General features: G+C 40.0%; 1 protein-coding gene and 1 long non-coding RNA gene across 51 annotated transcripts in view; one reads left to right on the top strand and one right to left on the bottom strand.

Moving 5' to 3' along the window:
* GBF1 (golgi brefeldin A resistant guanine nucleotide exchange factor 1) overlaps positions 1 to 19,946 on the top strand; it is a 120,207-nt gene that overhangs the window by 62,038 nt on the left and 38,223 nt on the right. The window lies entirely within an intron of this gene.
* LOC145527889 (uncharacterized) lies at positions 12,569 to 17,181 on the bottom strand. The gene is made up of 3 exons (XR_014069971.1): positions 16,243 to 17,181; positions 15,623 to 15,708; positions 12,569 to 13,808 (listed from the first exon to the last, which is right to left on the bottom strand). It is a non-coding gene; the product is annotated as an uncharacterized LOC145527889 (long non-coding RNA).

Here is a 19,946-nt window from a genome sequence, read left to right as displayed (position 1 = left end):
CATATGGAGGGACCTTCTGTTCAGATGCTGCCCTATTCCTTATAAACCTTACTTTTCACCAGTTTTTCTTGGAAATGACAAGAAATCTTTGATAGAAAAATTTGGATATGGATTTTGTTAGTATGTCCCTGTGACGTTTTTCAACTGAAAAGCATTGATTGAGCACTACTATCTTCATGAACCCTCTCTGCCTTCCAGGAGCTTACAGACTACAATTAGCTATTCCATAATGGTACTTCACATGGTAAAGAAGCTGCCTGCAATGCAGGAGACCTGGATTCGTTCCCTGAGTCAAGTCCGAGATCCCCTGGAAAAGGGAATGGCTACCCACTGCAGTATTCTTGCCTGGAGAATTCCACGGACAGAGGAGCTTGGCAGGCTATGGTCCATAGGGTCGCAAAGAGTCAGACACAACTGAAGCTACTAATACATTTCACCTTTCTTTTTTTCCCCCCACAAGCCAGAATGTACTGTATATACTAAAGCAACAGCATTCTAGAAGTACCAAGAAGGAATACATTAATTCTGGTAGCAAGAAATTAAAGGTAGTTAGTTTTACTGAAATTGAGAAAGTGAGTAATGAGAGAGCCAGGCCTAAACTCTTGGGAAGATCTTGGTTTTGTTACTGCCATCAAAGTGGAGACCTGTGTGTGTGTGTATCTGTGTGTTAGTCACTCAGTTATGTGAGAAGCCCCAAAGATCTGTGTACCCTGAACCAATGGATAAGAACTGACCCAGAATAGGAATCTTAACACATCACGTTAGTAATGGTACTTCCTACTTTTATTGCAAGGTGAGCAGTGGTAATTCTCTTTATTGCTTGTCCTCAGTTTTCTTTGCTATTCCTTTAATCCACTTGATTTCAGTGTGACATACTAATTCATATCCAAATGAGGACAATAGTCTCTTGTCAGTTACCTCTGTGTTTAGATCATACTCTTGAGAGGCTCTTTATTCTTTGACTGAGTATAGTTTAAGTTAGGATATGACCTGCTTAGAGAAAGCAGGAGAATCCAGAAAAAGAGAAAGCAAGGGAATTCCAGAAAACATCTAATTCTCCTTCATTGATTATGCTAAAGCCTTTGACTGTGTGGATCACAACAAACTGGAAAATTCTTAAAGAGATGGGAATACCTGACCACCTTATCTGTCTGAGAAACCTGTACGTGGATCTAGAAATAACAGTTAGAACCTTACAGGGAACAACAACTGGTTCAAAATTGGGAAAGGAGTATGACAAGGCTGTATATTGTCACCCTGTTTATTTAAATTATATGCAGAGTACATCATGCGAAATGCTGGGCTGAATGAATCACAAGCTGGAATTAAGACTGCCGACAGAATTATCAGCAACTTCAGATATGCAGATGATACCACTCTAATGGCAAAAAGTGAAGTGGAACTAAAGAGCCCCTTGATGAGGGTGAAAGAGAAGAGTGAGAAAGCTGGCTTACAACTCAACATTGAAAAAACTAAGAACATGGCATCTGGTCCCATCACTTCATGGCAAATAGAAGGGAAAAAAATGGAAGCAGTGACAGATTTAATTTTCTTGGGCTCCAAAATCACTGTGAATGGTGACTGCAGCTGTAAAATTAAGACACTTGCTCCTTAGGAGAAGGCAATGGCAACCCACTCCAGTACTCTTGCCTGGGAAATCCCATGGACGGAGGAGCCTGGTAGGCTGCAGTCCATGGGGTCTCTAAGAGTCGGACACGACTGAGCGGCTTCACTTTCACTTTTCACTTTCATGCATTGGAGAAGGAAATGGCAACCCACTCCAGTATTCTTGCCTGGAGAATCCCAGGGACGGGGGAGCCTGGTGGGCTGCCATCTATGGGGTCGCACAGAGTCGGACACGACTGAAGTGACTTAGCAGCAGCAGCTCCTTGGAAGGAAAGCTATTGACAAAGCTAGACAGCACGGAAGTGAAAGTTGTTCAGTCGTGTCCGACTCTTTGCGACCCTGGAGTGGGTAGCTTGTCCCTTCACCAGCAGATCTTCCCGACCCAGGAATTGAACTGGGGTCTTCTGCATTGCAGGCAGATTCTTTACCAACTGGGCTATCCTAGACAACATATTAAAAAGCAGAGACATCATTTTGCCATCAAAGGTCCATATAGTCAAAGCTGTGGTTTTTCCAGTATTCTTGTATGGATGTGAGAATTGGACCATAAAGAAGGCTGAGCACCGAAGAATTGATGCTTTCAAACTTTGGGGCTAGAGAAGATTCTTGAGAGTCCCTTGGACTGCAAGGAGATCAAACCAGTCAATACTAAATGAAGTCAGCCCTGAATATTCATTGGAGGGTCTGATGCTGAAGCTCCAGTACTTTGGCCACCTGATGCTAAGAGCTGAGTCATTGGAAGGGTCCTGATGCTGAGAAAGATTGAAGGGGAAAGGAAAAGAGGGCAGCAGAGGATAAGATGGTTAGGTAGCATCACCAACTCAATGGACATGAATTTGAGCAAACTCAAAGATAGGGAGATAGTGAAGGACAGGGAAGCCTGGTGTGCTGCAGTCCCTGGGGTCACAAAGAGTCAGACATGACTGAACAACACAACTTTAAAAAAAAACAGATTTTAAACATTTAAACCACTATCTCTTGACTTCCTACTCCTAGATGTAGAAATAGCACTTCTGCAGTGCTGCTTGATACCTATTTTCCTTCCCTCCATCCTCCCAATATGTAATAGTTCTCTCTCCAGTTGGCTAAATCAATATTCAGTCTTTACCTTATTAAGATCTTAAGTATTATTTACTACAAGTCAGATATTACTCCCTTTTGAAAAATATACTTAATTTTCTATGTTAGTATTACTATTTCTTTTCAAGCTGTACAATACAGTTTTTAACTCTGAATATTATTTTCCCACATGATCAAACACTCCATTCTTGTCTCTTGCATTTTTATCTTCTACTCCATTTTTCTCTCTTCTTGGAGAATCTTTATCAGTGCCTGCTAGCCTCTTCTTCCATTCTGCATCGGTTGCTTTCTAGGCATGAGGTACAGCTGTCATCCTGAAACTTCCCTTCACTTTTCTCGGGACTCCTTTTTCCTGGATTCCATGTCCATTTCCTTTTTGTTTTACTCTCTCAATTTGGGTTAATAATCCCCCAAAGACCCCTATAAAAAGACACTTGGTATATAAATTCTTTTAGACTGTATCTGAAACTATTTGTATTAATGCACTGACTCTTGAGTGAAGATTTGACAGGATATAGAATCCTAGTTTGGAAATTAGTTTCTTTCAGAATGTGGTGGCTTTGCTTCTTTGTCTCTTCATTTCCAGTGTCGCTTTTGAGTAGTCTGATACCATTGATTCTCAGTGCTTTGTGTTTGAACTGGAAGTTTTTTTGCAATCTCTGTTTCAGTGTTCTAAAACACTTGATGTCTCTTTCTAGTCATTGTGCTACGTTCTTAGTGAGGGTCCTTTTGATCTAGGAAAATCATTATCATTTGATTGGGAGATGATCTTGTAGTTCTTCAATGATTTCCTCTTCTTCCATTTCATTTTCTTCTTTTTTCTCACCCTCCACCTGATGCTTCCATTTCAGAGCTTGTTTCTCACTGGTGCTTCCCTCTGAAGGCCCCTGGTATTCAGCCTTTTCAGCTCTACTTCCGTTTCCTTTTCTTCTGCTAAGAATATGTTGATGAATCTTATAACTACTTTTTCTTCATCTCAGGTCACTTTATTTCACCTGTTAATATGTTTCAGTTTTTATATTTAACTCTTGAACATTTTAGCACCTGGCACTTGTCCTTCACTTATGTGAGCCCTAATGTCTTTCTCTTCTACTACATAGGAAAGGATTGCATTGCATTGTTCACCACTATATTTCTATTATCCAGCCCAGTGACTGCTACACAGTTGGTGCTCATAAATATTTATTGAGTGAATTAATTATTATCTTCTTTTGATCACGTAGAATTTATTTTGTCAAGTGAAATGAAGCAGGAATGTAACTTTTACTCCCTAATAATTAACCATGTGTTACAGGACCATTTTTTGAATCTTCTTTTATCATACATCTTATATTACATATTATTCTACTTGTTCTTCTGCTAGTATTATACATGCTTATTTGTTATAGTTTTGTAACTCATTTTAAAATGATACTATAAACTTTCATTAGTTATTTTTAAAAATATTCTGGCTATCATTATCTGGTTATTCTTTCACATGAAGTACAGGGTCACTTACTCAAGTTCTTTTAAAAATTCCAGTTGGGAATTTGATTTTAAAATGTCAATTAATATGGGGAGACTTTACATCTTTATAATATACATTTGCCTCCCTGTCCAGAAACATGTTTTTGCTTCCACATTTATTCAAGACTTCTTTTGTAACTAGTAAAATTTGTAGGTTCTTCTTTCCCCCATTTATGTACCATAAATTTCTTAAGTTTGTTCTTAGATTTTTTTTTATCTTCAATTGCTAATGGAATGAGATTTCCGCCCACTATAAATTCTTTTTAACTAAAATTGGGTAGATTTTCCTTTTTTATGCAATAGAGTTTATGTTATATGCCCAGGACAAAAGAATACTAGCTTCATTTTTAACAAAAGCTAGCTGTTTCAGTTATCTGTTGCTAACTAACAAACCACTCTAAAAGTTCGTGGCTTAAAGCACAACCATTTTATTATATCTCACAATTCCATGGGTTGACTAGGGCTCAGCTGGGCAGTTCTTCTAATGCTCTCACTTAGGGTCTTTCTTGAGGTTGCAGTCAGCTATGACTGTGGCTTGGATGTCTGGTGCCATGTGGCTTCTTTCGATATGATGCTTCAGTCTCCAGGGCTTTCCCTTGTGACCTCTCATAGAGTAGCTTAGACTTTGTACATGGCAGTTCAGATTGCCAAAATGAAAGAAATAGAAGCTTCAAAGTCTTTTTAGTGCCTGGGCACCAAAGTCCCAGATTGTCCCTTCCCCTGCATTATATCTGTCAAAGCAGTCACAGACCAGATTCAAGGGGAACCTCTTGATGGGAGGAAGCCATGTGAGGGGTGGCATTGTATGGGACTGTCTTTGGAGATTATCATAATGGCATTTGTTCACCTGTCCTTACCTTTCTTTTCTTCTTTTATACCAAGTAGCTACTAGCTACCTTAGGCTCTTAAATTCCCACAAGCTTCTTTCATCCAGTCAGCTTCTAGTACCAAATAACTATACTCATTGTTATTTGGGACTGGAAATTAGAATCTGTTTGAAGAGGGTAGCAGAGAGAAAAAAATTGTTTCCACCTTCCCATTTGTTCTCCTGGGTGAGGCATACGTCTCATGGACAGAAATTCAGCGTTCGCTTGAGCATGAAATTCCAGACAAGGGGACAGGTGTACATTGGCCTTGTTCTCCTGAATTCTGCCTACTCTCCAGGAAGAACAGCCTCCCCTCTTTTCCTCCCTAGCAGAAGTCTAACCACTTTCTTCATTGTACCTTACCATAAGAGCTCCCTCCTATGCTAGTCCAAGCAGAAATGAGAACGTGTCATTCCTTTTCTCTTTTCACATGTACTTCTTCCTACCCTGCGTGTACTAACCTCTAGCTTAAATATGCCCTAAGCAAAGATGTATAGTCTTCCTCCCTTCCTCCCTCTCAGCTTAGTCTGATGGAAGGCAGCAGGTGATAGAATGAATAAAGAATGGGGCTGGGGTGATGGGGAAGGAATCTTTTCTCACACAGTATGGATGTTGCTCAACAGAACGGGTGTGAAATTTAGTCAGAGCCACAGCATGTGTTTCAATTTTCCAGGGAATTTCCTCTTCCTAACAGTAGGTTTAACCCTTTCTTCTGTATAGTGCCAAGAGCTACATGACATGTGTGAAATGAGTTATTTACAAGAAGGAAAAAATGCTAGGGCCCCTTAGAGATGTAGGATCTCCAACTTATTTCCTACCAAATGGTTGTGGAGAAAAGTGTAACTTTTAGAGCTGAATAGACCTGGGTTCAAATCCCATCTCTACCATTGGGTTGTCTTGGAAGTTTATTGTTGTTCAGTAACTCAGTCATGTCCAACTCTTTGTGATCCCATGAACTGCAGCACGCCAGGCTTCCCTGTCCTTCACCATCTCCCAGAGCTTGCTCAAACTCATGTCCATTGAGTCAGTGATGCCATGCAACCATTTCGTCCTCTGTCGTTCCCTTCTTCTCCTGCCTTCATTCTTAGCCAGCATCAGGGTCTTGACAGTTACTTGACCTATTTGAACCTCCATTTTTCATCTGTAAAATGGGGATTAAAAACTTGTTTTACCCGGGTTCTCCTGAGGATTAAACAAAATGATACATGCAAGGAGTCTAGTACAATGCATACCTAGCACCTAGTGCATAATAGGCACTCAGTACATGTTTGTTTTCTTCTCCAGTCTTTCCACTTGATTTTGAGGATACCTACTCTTCTTTTATGGACTTCCTTGGTGGCTCAGAGAGTAAAGAATCCGCCTGAAAGGTGGGAGACCTGGGTTGGGAAGATTCCTGAGGAGGGCATGACCACCCACTCCAGTATTCTTGCCTGGAGAATCCCCATGGACAGAGGAGCCTGGCAGGCTACAGCCCATGGGGTCACAAAGAGTTGGACACGACTGAGCGACTCAGCACAGCACTCTTCTTTTATGCTGCACCACTTTGGGTTTGCCATGTAAGCAGCTTTTTATATTCCTAAGCTGTAAGCTATTTTCTTTGAATCTAACTCTTTAAGTGTGTTAGAGGGGTGAAGTCATTTCACATGAAGTGGAGAATCCATTCTCTGGTTGAGGAGAGGGGTGGGTCTCATTAAACTACAGGATGAATCTATAACAATGCTGAGAAGGATTACAAGGCTTGCCTTCCCCATCTTATCCTGGAGGTCATATGAACTTACAAGAGTATTAAAATAATACAATGGTAGAGCCAAGGTGAAGCATAGATATCATCCAGGCCCATTTTATTGAGAAGGAACTGTGGGTTAGAGGTCATGTTTTGTATAAGGCCTCATGACAGAGTGGTGACGGCTCTGGAACTAGAGCTCTGACTTGCTTGTCTGTTACTATGGTTATAATATGTTTTTTAAGACTGACTATGATTTTTTTTTTTGGCCACACCACTCAGCCTGTGGAATCTCAGTTCCTCAACCAGGAATTAAACCTGTGCCCTCTACAGTGGAAGTGCAGAGTCTTAACCACTAGACCACTGAAATCCCTGAATTTTAAGTAGTGAGGGCCTGACTTTTTCTTTGTGAACTTCTAAATTGAACCGTGATTATACTTTTATCAATAGAGAAGTAAACACTGGAAGACATTTCAGTGACACTCCTTTGGGGAACCATAGGGCCTCACTAAGGTATATCAGTTACAACATGAAAATCTCTTCTTTCCCCAAAGGTTGCCCAAGGGGCACTGACATGGCAGCTCAGCTCGCTGTTGAGCCTCTGCTCCCAGAATGGTGAGCTGAGAAGCAAATTTGCTTCTTCTCTTCTATATCTTCATTCTCCTAAATAATCCCAATAGGAGAGGCTGATCCCAAGCACCCCTAGTTCTCTCTTCTTTTTTTTAGTTGAAATACAGTTAGCATACGCTGAAGTACACTGACCTTAGGTGTTCAGTTGATAATTTTTTGAGAATTGTAGACATTCATTAACCATCTTAAAAAAAAAGATATATAACATTTTCATCACCCCAGACAGTTGCCTCATGCCCCCTTTAAGTTAACCCACACACGCATATACAAAACCACTTTCTATATTCTATTACCATGCCTTAGTTTTGATTTTGGATTTCCTGTAAATGGAATCACATAAGATATTCTCTTTTGTATCTAGCTTCTTTTCACTTTGCATATTTTTGGAATTCATCCATGTTGCATATATCACTAGGTTTTTTTTTGGTTTTGATTCATTGTTTTACTGAGCAGTATGCAGTTGTATGGGTAAACCATAAGAGAATTTACTCATTTTCTTATTGAAGGATATTTGGAGTGTTTCTAGTGTTTGTCTTTCATGAATAGGTTGCTATGAACATTCCTATACAAGTCTATTTATGAACATATATTTTAGATTCTCTTAGACAAATACTTAAGGATGAAATTGCTGGATCATAGGGGAGATATGTGTTTGAAAGAAACATTTCTTCAAGGTGGCTATAACCCCCAGTCTATCTTTTCCTCCCCTGGGGAGCTAGGCTCTTTAAATTGAAGATTTGGCAGGAGAAGAGAACCCGTATCATCAGGGTCCCTGCTGCCAGAGCACAGTGGCCTGAATCGGACACTTAAAAAGCTGAAACAGGTGTTTGAAACCCTACTCCAGCCTCCCTATTTTATGCCAGCCCCCTGAGAGACTGGGGCTTGGCCAGCAGAATTCAGATCTAATCTAATGGATGCTGGATTAGAGATTTTTCAGGACATGGCTAGGTAATAATGTATGCGCTGTGACTTGATGCATTTGAAGCAGGTAAATGAGCGTCATTATGTAGGAGAGGGGCCTTTGGTGGCCGAAATGCTTCTTGATCATGGGGTAGTCTGTGTGGCAGATGAAAGCCCCTTCCCACTCTTGCTTTTTACCCCTACCTTTTCTCCTTGAAGCTGAATGCAGTAGAAATCATCACTTCCCTTAGTAACGTTAATATTGCCAAGGTCCTTTAGCCAGTTAGGATTTAGTATCCTGTGTATCAAATATTATGGAAAATAAATTATGCCCTGGTAAAATTCTTCTCCGTACTTTTAATGCGTCTATCTTACCTAGGTCTTAGGGAACGAATTCTTGGGAGCCAGAGGTTAAAGCAAGAAACAAAAGGTTAGGGTGTGGGTTCCCAAAGCCAAATGACTTAATGTACCAAAGAGTACTCTCTACTGTTCTCAGTAGGCTTGAAATTGATGGAAGTGTGATCTGTCTCTGCAGGGCTCCTTCAATTGAAGGTTTCGAAAGAACAAGTTCCAGTAACAAATTTTTTCTAATATTGGTTAGAAGAGCCCAGGGAGAGAAGAAATAGGCTCCCCATGCCAGTCTAGCCTTTCCACAGAGGAAAGGGCTTTTCTGAATTCAGGTCTGTGTACATAGGTGGCCATTCCCTTAAACCTAATCTCAGTGTCTTCAGACCTCAGTCTTAGAAGGCAGGGTCTGATATTTGGCTGCATCATGTGGATGCCATTCTTGGTGTGAACTAGGCTGAGATTTGTATATTAAGATTCTTTTGATACTTAAAAAATTTTTTTTAAATTTTAATTGTTGTATAGTAAAATTGAGTTTTTTATTGTACAGATTTATGAGTTTTAACATACACATAGATCCCTGTAAGCACTATGTCAGTTGGAATACAGAACAGTCTCATCACCCCAGAAAACTCCCTCTGTTAACTCTGTGTGATCACACCCTCCCCCAACCCCAACTCCCTTGAACCACTGATCTATTCTGTCACCACAGTTTTACCAAAGAAGTCACATAAATGGAATCCTACAGTATGTAACCTTTTCAGGCTGATTTGTCTAAACTGCTGCCTAAATCAATAGTCTGTTCCCTTTTCATTGCCAAGTAGTATTCATTGCATGTTTCTACCACAATTTGCTTATCCATTCACTAGCTGAACGACATTGGGCTTCTCCATTTTGGGACAATTATGTATAGAGCCGCTATAAACATTTGGGTACAGGTTTTTGTGTAAAGAACACTGGTTTTCATCTCTCTGGGATAAATATCCAGGAGTAGGATTTCTGGGTGAAAGAATAAATGTATGTTTGGTTTTATAAGAAACTGCCAAACTGTTTTTCCAGAGTCCTATACCATTTTGCCGGAGAAGGCAATGGCACCCCACTCCAGTACTCTTGCCTGGAAAATCCCATGGACGGAGGAGCCTGGTAGGCTACAGTCCATGGGGTCGCTAAGAGTCGGACACGACTGAGCGACTTCACTTTCACTTTTCCCTTTTCCCTTTCATGCACTGGAGAAAGAAATGGCAACCCACTCCAGTATTCTTGCCTGGAGAATCCTAGGGACGGCAGAGCCTGGTGAGCTGCCGTCTATGGGGTCGCACAGAGTCGGACATGACTGAAGCGACTTAGCATAGCATAGCATACCATTTTGCATTCCCACTAGCAATGAGGATTCTGATTTCTCCACAGCTTCTCTAGTGCTTGGTATTTTCAGTACTTTTATTAAGTCATCCTAGTAAGTAAGCAGTGGTATCTCAATGTGGGTTAAATTTGCCTTTCCCTATTGGCCAGTGACATCAAACACTATTTGGTGATCTGTCTGTCCAAGTCTTTTGCCCATTTTTTGATGGGAGTTGTTTTCTTATTGTTGAGTGTGAAGACTTATGTCTATTCTGGATTCAAGTCCTTTATTGCAATTTTAATTATAATTTATACAGTTATATATAAATATTTTCTCTCAATCTGTAGCTTGTTTTCTCATTCTCTTAACAGTATCTCTCATAGAATAGATATTTTGTTTTTATTGAAGTCAAGTGTACCAATTTTTTTCTTTTGTGCATTTTGCTTTTGGTGTCCTATCGAAGTACTCTTTCTAAAAAGTATGCAGATTTATGCTTTTCATTTACCCCTATGATCTATTTTGAGTTAATTTTTGTGTAACATGAGGTTTAGGTGAAAAAAAAATTTTTTTTTTGGATATGGGCGTTCGGTTGTTTCAACAGTATTTGTTGAAATTGATACCTTTTTTGATACCAAATTCTCCTTAGGACTGTGTATTCTTTTTTTTTTTTTTTTTTTTTTTGCTGTAGATTATTCATGTTTTATTCTTATTGCCAAATAAAACTTCTGGTTACAAAATAGGTACTGGCAAAAACTTGTTTGAATTAATACTAAGTTAACTGAGTTAATATGAGTTAAAACTGAATTAATACTGAGTTGCTGCTGCTGCTGCTGCTAAGTCACCTCAGTCGTGTCCGACTCTGTGCGACCCCATAGATGGCAGCCCAGCAGGCTCCGCCATCTCTGGGATTCTCCAGGCAAGAACACTGGAGTGGGTTGCCATTTCCTTCTCCAGGGACTGTGTATTCTTTAGGAATGAAGGAATTACAGAGCATTCTCTTGAGTTCTTCCTGTCTTTCCAGCAATCACTTTTGTTCCTATTCCTTGTTTCTTTCTGAGTCTTTCTGATTTGAGGTTTGTTTTTAATGCCATTTAATGGAAGACTCATTATTTATAAATTGACTGAGCATAAAGTTTTTCATTATAAAGTGGCCATCCATCACAAAGAGGCATGTGGGCTGTAAAAAACATTAACTGTGCACTCTGGGCTGGAATGCAACTTTACCAGAATAATGCAGCTTTTGTATTGTGTGAGGTTGGAATAAAATGAGAGAGACAGATATTGTTGGGGAAACAGGTGTTGGCTGAACCCGGGGTTCTGTCCCATGTTTTCTAAAAGGTTGTTTCCCAACCCTTTCAGGATTACTCCTCTAGATTCAGCTGTCTTGAAGGTTCTCTGGGTACGTTTCAGAACAAGTAACGTGTGACTTCTCAGAGTACTGCTGCTCCCATAAACTTTGTTCATTCTCCAGCTCACAGTCATGTCTTTAGAGGCAGCAATGGCAGGTGGTTAGAGTACTTGTCCTGGCCCTTGTTGATTATATTTTAAATGTCTTTATTTTTCCCATCAGTGAAATGGAAATGTCTCTTGTCATAAAGTTCTTGAGTCCATAAACACAAAAGGTGTCTGAGGCAGAATAAGATTCCTCAGACTTATTGTCACTAAGAATTTGTGATATGCTGCTATTAAAAACAAAAAAACAATTTCCAGCTGCTTGGGAAAGGTGAAGAATTAGGTTTCTGTACACTTAGGGAACAGGGAGAATTGCTTACCAGTCCTGTAATTGATACTCTTTAGGGGTTCTCTTACTCTTTTCCAAAAGCTTTGGCTATTGACCCTTCAGTCTTTTCTATCATCTATAGACTTTGCTAATGTCAATTCAGAATTTAGTTCTTTAGTATTTCCTTTTACTTCCCTTCAGGGCCCCTGGAGAGACCTGACAGGGTGGTAATTACTGATAAACCTGTAGTTGTTTTCTTTTCTTGCTGCTGTTGAACAATGAAATATTTTACTGGACTATGAGGGGAATTTGGATTGAAAAAGTTGCTCCAAAAGTAGTGACTGCATAAAGCTGGGGTGAATGTCCTGTTTTAAAGTGTAGCAACAGAAAATTTTAATTTCTCCTGGGCTTTCAAATTGCCTGCTTAAGTTTGCTCTTGGTCTTATACAATGAATGCAGAAAATGGCAAGGCAGAGTAAAGGACCACAGTAGCTCTGGTTTGCCTGTATGTTACAACCTAATTGCTTTCCTTTCAATATGTGCCAATTTCCTCTAGAAGGAAGAGAACTAGTGTTAAGAGTTGACACACATCAAACTTGTGCTCTCAGTAAGACAGATGGATCAGTCTGTCCTCAGGCCTCTGCGATATGTTTGAGGCTGGTCCCTATGGGCCTCATTTAGCCCTGCCAGTCTTGTTAAAGGGGCCTCACTCTTCCCTCTTGGATTAGGAATGAATGTGGGCAAACCTGAAGCTTCATTTGTATGGCAGTCATAAAATCAGTAACTGTGTTAGTCATTGGTTAGAAAGAAGAAAGGTACAGAAGAAACTTCAATTCTCGGATAGTTAAGTTTTACATTTTTATTTGCCATCTGTGTTATGCAGTTAATGTATCTAATAGTAAACCCATAGCAATAGCATAGTATAATGTTTAAGAACATAGTCCAGATCAGACCTGGATTTAAATTCTACCTCTTCCACTTATTGTGTGACTTTGGGCAAGTCACTTAACCTCATAGAGCCTTGGTTTTCTTATCTGTAAAATGGGAACAGTAATATTATTCCTAAGGGCTATTCAGTTCAGATCAGTTCAGTTGCTCAATCGTGTCCAACTCTTTGCAACCCCGTGGACTGGAACATGCCAGGCTTCCCTGTCCATCACCAATTCCTGGAGCTTGCTTAAACTCATGTCCATTGAGTTGGTGATGCCATCCAACTATATCATCCTCTGTCGTCCTCTTCTCCTGCCTTCAATCTTTCCCAGCATCAGGGTCTTTCCTAATGAGTCAGTTCTTCACATCAGGTGGCCAAAGTATTGGAGCTTCAGTATCAGTCCTTCCAATGAACATTCAGAACTGATTTCCTTTAGGATTGACTGGTTTGGTCTCCTTGCAGTCCAAGGGACTCTCAAGAGTCTTCTCCAACACCACAGTTCAAAATGGGAAGATAAAAATCATCTACATATGATAATTAGTTTATTATGTAGCTGTTGCTGATGTCTGAGGCCAGTTAAGGTTGTTGTCCTGAGCAATGGAATTGGATTCTTCTTGTAGGTGGTATAGATAGCAGCTCCTAGTAGCAAGCTAAACTGGTTATTTACCAGCTTAAATAACTGTTTAACTGTAAATAACATTTAACTGGTTATTAATGTCCAAGGTGGGAAGCTCATTCCTCTTCCAATTAGGATTGTGTATCATATTGAAGAAAGTCATACAGTACATTAAAAGTATTTTCCCATGTGTGCGCTGCCTTTTAAGTTCCTATCTTACCTTCTGAAAGTGAAGGCTAAATCTGACATCAGGCAGACCAGGATGGTCCTCCTCAACAAGGAGGAGATTATAAAAGTGAGGATTTCAGGAACAGAGATTTTTGGGAAGTAGCCTGCTTTGGCTTGTCAAGAGATTTCAATCTGAAAAAAATACATCTTCTTTTCTATCCTCTCCCTAAGTAGAAATGGACCTGCTGTAGAGACAGAGGTGACCCAGGTCCTGACAAGGTGTTTGAGCCAGAGAACATATGTAAATGCCAAAAATCCTTTTCTTTTTGATCATCTTGAACATTTGGAGGCCAGATGTCTATGGAAGAAGGAGAGTAGTTTTTATGTCATCTCTGACTTAAGTTGGGACTTCATGAACATGACCTGGAAATTACTTATCGAAGACAGCTTGGGAAAAATATAAATTTATGATTTCTAATTCTTGGGATCATCAGACTTTTAGTAAAAGCCCAAGATGCATAAGTTCAGGAATTGCTTATGTTTAATTAGAGTAAAAGTTAAGATTTGGTTTTTTGATTCATAAAAAGAGGTTGAGTTGGCCTTTGAGGGAGATTCTAGCCTGAAAAATGAATACTTCTCAAAGGGTTTTTAAAGGGCGAAGTGTTAAATGGAATTTGCCTTTCGTAGTGTAAGGTGGTTTGTACCATTATCTTCTACTGTAGGCTCTAAGTAGACCCATTGACTCACCTTGTAGCTGGATGTGGTAGTGATTACACTACCACCGTACTTTAAAAAAAAAAAAAAAACTTTTAAAATTTATTTTTGGCTGTGCTGGATCTTTGTTGCTAGTTTCGGAGAGCAGGGGCTACTCTCTAGTTGTACTTGGGCTCCTCACTAGGATGGCTTTTCTTGTTGCAGAGTACAGGCTCAAAAGTTGTGCACACGCTTAGTTGCTCCATGGCATGTGGGATCCTTCCAGATCAGGGATGAAACCTGTGTCTCCTGGGTTGGCAGGTGGATATTTTAGCACTAAGCCACCAGGGAAGCTTCATACTTTGTTTCTTAAAGGGTCATAATATCAGAGATAATCCACCTCCCCACCCCTGCTACAGTCTGAAGGCACTTTGAGAAACTAAGCATTTGTTTGAAAATAGGAAACAGATCTGGGAAACTACTGGATGATATCTAGAAAAAGAGGATCCACTGTCAGGAGCTTAGACAAACAAACCAGGCTTGCTTTTCCCCCAGGCTACCTTTGTAACAGACTGTCTGCATTCATGTTTATTTATTCCCAAACTGTACTTTGTGTTTAGAATAAGCTTGGAGGGTCTAAAGGGAGCCTTAAAGAATTTCATTAAACTGTGTACCCCCACCACCATCTTCCCCAGGAAAACTCTGTGGATGTGAAGTGTTTGCCCAAGGTCACATACAGTGACAGACCAAGACTGGGCATAGCACTTTTTTTTTTTTTTTTTCCGTTTCTCTTGTTGTATAGGGCAGGGTTGCAAACGGTTATCAAGGTTTAACTCTTAAGCCCAGAGTAGGTAATTTTCTGAGAGCTGCTCTTTGGCAGCCTTCTCTCAAGTCAGATCGTGAAATCAAGCCTAAATCCCCACCTAACCTTTCAAGGCTGGAGATAAAGGTGTGGCAGATATTTCAGAGGCTTCTGGCTCCACTAAAGTTTAGTTTGGCTTATCCTTTGGACCACTACTCCTGATGTCCCCTAGTGACCAAAGAGTACAACTCTTTCCTACTGAACTTACAGTTTCTTAAAAATTCCATTTGTAGCTCATTCTCAATCTTACTTTGACTTTTACAAGAAATATTCCTAGGCATAGCTTAGTCAGAGAAGTAGAATATGAGGACCTGGACTTCCCTGGTGGTCCAGTGATTAAGCCTCTGTGCTTCCACTGCAGGGGACACCAGTTTAATCTCTGGTGGGGAAACTAATATCCTGCATGGCACACCAAAAAATAAAAAATAGGAGGATCTAACACTTTCTCCTAAAATGGAATGTGCAGGCATAGACATAAAAGCCCAGAACCAGAGAGCTTTTTATGCTCAGATAATTCTGTCCTGTGTCTTTGGATACAGAAATGTCAAGTGGGGTAAACGAACTAGACTTCTGTTTTTATCATGCTCTGATTCATTAGTCTGTTATACATGATCTACCTTGTGAATGATGATATTCTGTCTCCAGGAACATGAGCCAATATTTGCAGGATGAAGAGTTAGGATGGGAGCAGGCTGGTGACCCTCTAGAAAGCAAGAAGGGAGAAGAAGTAGGCTCTGAGGGCAAAAGGGGTCGAGACAAGCATTTCTGAAGTCAAATGGTGTTGAAATAATATACCACAGGAGTTTTTCCTTGTCAGCGTAATCCAATTGAGAATGCCCAACCGTCCCTGATAAGAGTCACTCAGGAGTAAAGAGCTTCGCTACCAGGGAAAGCAGCTTATGTGTGCATTTTGGCTCAGGAATGTGCCAGCCCAATGCTGGCCAAATGAGAAAAGGCTGCTGTAGGCTGGAGAACACATGCCTCCTGGGAGGATGGTGACTGCTCCCCTGTATGCTGAGAAGAGATTGTTCCCTTTTGTCTAAGGGCAGTGCAAAGCACCACATGTTGAGGCCTTTGACATAGATTATCAGAAAAGGTATCAGCTCTGATGTGGGAAGATAAAACAGTGTCACTATTCATCTCCATTTGGACAGGCCACTGCATCATCTGAGAAGACAAAAGACTTAGGGGTCATCTACACATTCTCAACCTGACTTTAGGCCGGAGTGAGACTTACCTGTTAATGCTATAATATAGGGAGGTGAGAGCCCTGTTCACTGATGTTGAGCAGAGTAGGAGCAGAACACCATCAAGAAACCTCTGGAGATTCAGTTTGCTTTGTGTTGAAGTGGCCTACAGCTTCTTCAGAAATAGTTTAATAAGTCTTGCTTGATTATTCTTACTGGGCACTGACTAGAAGTTGGACCTGGACTTGATTTGAGAAGCAGGTGGCCTAGTCCTCGAAGGATCCCAAGTGTTCTTTCTCCAATGGGAGTTGAATTCCCCCTCCTCCTTGTTCAGTTCAGTTCAGTCGCTCAGTCATGTCCGGCTCTTTGCGACCCCATGGACTGCAGCATGCCAGGCCTCGCTATCCATCACCAACTCCCAGAGTTTACTCAAACTCACGTCCATTGAGTTGGTGATGCCATCCAACCATCTCATCCTCTGTCGTACCCTTCTCCTCCTGCCCTCAATCTTTGCCAGTATCAGGGTCTTTTCAAATGAGTCAGTTCTTCGCATCAGGTGGTCAGACTATTGGAGTTTCAGCTTCAGCATCAGTCCTTCCAGTGAATATTCAGGACTGATTTCCTTTAGGATTGACTGACTGGATCTCCTTGCAGTCCAAGGGACTCTTGGGACTCTCAAGAGTCTTCTCCAACACCACAGTTCAAAAGCATCAATTCTTTGGCCCTCAGCTTTCTTTAATGTCCAACTCACACATCCCTACATGACTACTGGAAAAACCGTAGTCTTTGATTAGACGGACCTTTGTTGGTAAAGTAATGTCTCTGCTTTTTAATATGCTGTCTAGGTTGGTCATAGCTTTCCTTCCATGGAGCAAGCATCTTTTAATTTCATGGCTGCAGTAACCTCTTCCTTGTACCCATTCCTTTTTTATCTTCCCATCTTAGAACACGAATTAGTCACCTTCAGAGCACCCCTCTACCTGATCTGCACTCTGTTTACTGAACTGTTTGTGCCTTGAGGTTGACAGCCTTCCAGGGTGGGAATTTTGGCTACTTGGCCAGGGGTGTCAGATGTCTCCTTGTTTGTGAAATTACTCAACCTGCTTACTATGAACAGCATCATGGCACCTTTTCCCTGAAGGACTCAGGCGGCTCTTCCTACCCTTCCAAAGAAGATCTAGACAATTGAATCTCAATTCCTGGGCAGAATGAATCAGAAGATAGAACACCAGAAATTTTTCTTTTCTGGATTCATAGGAAGCAGTAGAGTTGAATCAGCAGTTCAAACTAGAGGTCAAAACTCCAGTTCTGCCTAGACCAGATTTTCTTGGGAAAGTGATTTCAATGTACCATCATTCTCTTTTTTTGGAAGGGTAGGGGAATGAGGGTGATAGTGAAGGTTCCTGGTGGGTTCTTTAAAAAGTCTAGCCCTTTTAGTTTTCCATCACTGAATTTCCATAAAGCATTGACTCACAGAATGGAAGTGCTGGAATGGATGTATTGTAGCAATCAGATTCCAACTATCTAATTTGACAGGTGAGCTTAGGTATCATATGCCTGGTTATTAGTAGGAGTGAGACTAATGATTCCTTGTCCGTTGACTGGATTATATATTTCACATCCAGAGAATTTTTCGTGGGACATTGTCCAGGCCTCTGTATAGTGTCACTCCTGCCCCCTCAAAGTCTCAATGCCACATTGAGCTCTTTCCTCTTAAGAAGCACAAGGTTAGCAAGTCAGATCTAACAGTATATAAAAATAATTATATACTAAGACTGATGAGGTTAATCCTGGGAATACAAGGCTGATTCAATATCTGAAAATCAATTAATCTACCATATTAATTATCTAAAGAAAAAAAATCACCTGATCATATCAGTTGTTGAAGCAAAGGCATTTGACAATAAAACATCCATTTTTGATCATGGACATCTACAAAAACTTATGGCTAATATCATACTTCACAATGAAACACCAAATGCATTTTCCTAAAATTGGGAACAAAACAAGATATCTACTTTTATAGTACTGGAAGTCCTAACCAGTAGTGAGACAAGAAGAGGAAATAAAAGGCATGTAAATTGAAAAGAAAGAAACAGGGACCTCCCTGGTGGCCCAGTGGCTAAGACTCCATGCTCTCAATGCAGGGGGCCTGGGTTTGATCCCTGCTCAGAGAGCTAGGTCCCACATGCCACAACAAAGACTCAGGACAGCCAAATAAATAAATAAATATTTAAAAAAAGAAAGAAACAAAACTGTCACTATTTGCAGAAAACATAATTGTCTATGTAGAAAACCCCAAAGAAGCTACCCCTCCCCACAGAAAAATCCTAGAATGAATAACTGAATTTAGTAAGGTCACAGGATGCAAGGTCAACAGACAGAGATCAATCACATTTCTATATTCTAACAATGAACATCTGGAAACTGAAAATTAAAACACATACCATTTACAAATATGCCAAATAAAATTAAATACTTATGTATAAATCTAGCAAAACATATATAGAACCTGTGTGCTGAAAATTACAGTACACTGATGAAAAATATCAAGTAAATACACAGACATACCGTGTGCATGGATTAGTAGGCACAACATAATAAAGGGGTCATTTCATCTCCAAGTTGAACTATAGACTCAGTGCAAATCCTGTAAAACTTCCAAAATTCTTTTTGCAAAAATAGACAAGTTTACCATGTGAAAATGGAACGATAGAAGACCTAGGATACTGGAAATACTGGAAATAGTACTGAAAAAAAACAAAGAAGTAAATTGGAAGAATCACACCACCTGATTTTAAGATTTAGAATATATCTGTTGTAATCAAGAGAGTGTGATATTGTCAGAGTTTGACACACAGGTGAATAGAACAGAACAGAGAACCCAGAACAGACTCACACAAATAAGGCCAACTGATTTTTAAAAAATTGTATTGAAGTATAGTCTATTTATAATGTGTTAATTTCTGCTATACAGCTAAGTGATTCAGTTACACATATATATATATATATTCTCTTCATATTATTTTCCATTATGGCTTATCACAGGATATTGAATATAGTTCCCTGTGCCATACAGTAGGAGCTTGTTATTTATCCATCCTGTATATAATAGTTTGCATCTGCTAATCCCAAACTCTCAGTTCCTACCTCCCCCACCCACTCCCTCTTGGCAACCACAAGTCTGTTCTCTGTGTATCTGTAAGTCCAATTTTGTTTCTTAGATCTATTCATTTGTGTAGTATTTAGATTCCATATATAAGTGATATATTATGGTATTTGTCTTTCTCTTTTTGACTTACTTAGTATGATAATTTCTAGATCCATCCATCCATAATTCCATGACATGGCATTATATCATTCTTTTTAATTGCTGAGTAATATTCTATTATATATTTACACCACAACTTCTTTTTATTTTTAACTATTTATTTTGTATTGGAGTATAGATGATTAATATGCTAGACAGCATGTTAAAAAGCAGAGACATTACTTTGCCAACGAAGGTCCATCTAGTCAAACCTATGGTTTTTCCAGTAGTCATGTAGGGATGTGAGAGTTGGACTATAAAGAAAGCTGGGTGCCGAAGAATTGATGCTTTTGAACTGTGGTGTTGGAGAAGACTCTTGAGAGTCCCTTGGACTGCAAGGCCAGCCAGTCAATCCTAAAGGAAATCAGTCCTGAATATTCACTGGAAGGACTGATGTTGAAGCTGAAACTCCAATACTTTGGCCACCTGATGTGAAAAACTGAC

The sequence above is a fragment of the Giraffa tippelskirchi genome, chromosome 2 (assembly GCF_054371585.1).
Source record: "Giraffa tippelskirchi isolate mGirTip1 chromosome 2, T2T-mGirTip1v1.2.pri, whole genome shotgun sequence".
In the NCBI taxonomy this organism is placed as follows: Eukaryota; Metazoa; Chordata; class Mammalia; order Artiodactyla; family Giraffidae; genus Giraffa; species Giraffa tippelskirchi.
The sequence above is the reverse complement of the archived record's forward strand: the minus strand, read 5'-3'. Positions and strand labels throughout refer to the sequence as shown.